The following is a 1,257-nucleotide window of genomic DNA, read 5'->3' as shown; positions in this document are numbered from 1 at the left end:
CTCTGCTTTTATTGCTCTTGCCTTATTCCTCTTTCCTTTAAAACTCGTAGTTTAGATAACAAATCAAACAACCCCCCATTTGTGACCAAATAGACGGACTTCTACAAATATCTTGCCTTCCTGTGGAGATCGACCTGACTTCCCTAGCTATATAGTTAGTTTAGTTAGTTTATTTTTGACAGGTATACTGACGAGACGTGTCAAATTTTGGCGCCGTTCTTGGGAGGCAGCGATTGCCCTATTTGTGTTTCGTTAGTTTATTTATCCGTCTCAGAGAATTTCTATTCCTTGAGGCCGTTCTTATTATTTTCTTTCAGTGTTGTTTATGCCTGTCGGACAGTGTGAATTAGTTTCAAATGATTGAGCGGAGAGATTATTCAGGCATAGACTCCGTCTGATAAGGAAATCACGAAAGGAAGACTTGAGTAGTTTCGAGCCAGAGCTTAATCATATTCTTTTCACGGAAGACAGTCCGATTTCTACAGTAAAGATGACTAAACTTTCTAGTCATTCAGTGCCTAAAGCATCCTCTATTCCGAAGGGTTTCAATCTTCAGACTGAGGATGGGAACACATTTGATATCCGCCCTTCTTATATCAATCTGGTGGAGAGAAACATTTATAGAGGTGTGGCAGGTGAAGATCCGATAAAGCATATAGAGACCTTTACCGATTACTGTTCTACTATTCCCGCCACTAAGGAGGTAACTCAAGACAAGATTAAGGAGGTTCTATTTCCTTTCTCTTTAGCTGATTCAGCCAGGGAGTGGCTGACTGACTTGGACCGCACAACTGCTGGGGTTACAGATTGGGAGTCTCTTGCTCTTACATTTTACAAGAGATACTTCCCTCCACAACGCACCAATTTGCTGAGGGCCAAGATTACTAGTTTCAGACAGGCTCCCGATGAAAGTTTCTATGAAGCATGGTCACGATTCAAGAAGTTGGTGAGGTCTATTCCTCACCATGGTTTTGACCCATGGTTTCTAGCTAATCAGTTCTACAATGGGCTGTATGATGACCACAGAGCCATACTTGATGCGGCATCTAGTGGGAGATTTCAGGAGAACACCGATGATGATAAGGGGTGGTCTCTTATTGAAGAGATGGCTAATCACAGTGCTGAGTATGGTAACCCGAGGGATGGGATTAGGACAGTTCATGCAGTCGATAAGCAGGTTTTAGCTCAGCTGGAGACCATGCATGCTAGGTTCGACAAGTTAGAATTACAAGCTGCTGGGGAGCCTCAGACGGTCCA

At 43.1% G+C, this 1,257-nt stretch overlaps 1 non-coding gene across 1 annotated transcript; it reads right to left on the bottom strand.

Moving 5' to 3' along the window:
- Positions 1 to 865: 865 nt before the first annotated feature.
- Positions 866 to 972, bottom strand: LOC141597880 (small nucleolar RNA R71). Its single transcript, XR_012523091.1, has one exon. It is a non-coding gene; the product is annotated as a small nucleolar RNA R71 (small nucleolar RNA).
- Between the last annotated feature and the right edge of the window lie 285 nt (positions 973 to 1,257).

The sequence above is a fragment of the Silene latifolia genome, chromosome 8 (genome assembly GCF_048544455.1).
Source record: "Silene latifolia isolate original U9 population chromosome 8, ASM4854445v1, whole genome shotgun sequence".
NCBI classification, from domain to species: Eukaryota; Viridiplantae; Streptophyta; class Magnoliopsida; order Caryophyllales; family Caryophyllaceae; genus Silene; species Silene latifolia.
This window is presented reverse-complemented; position numbering and strand designations above follow the sequence as displayed.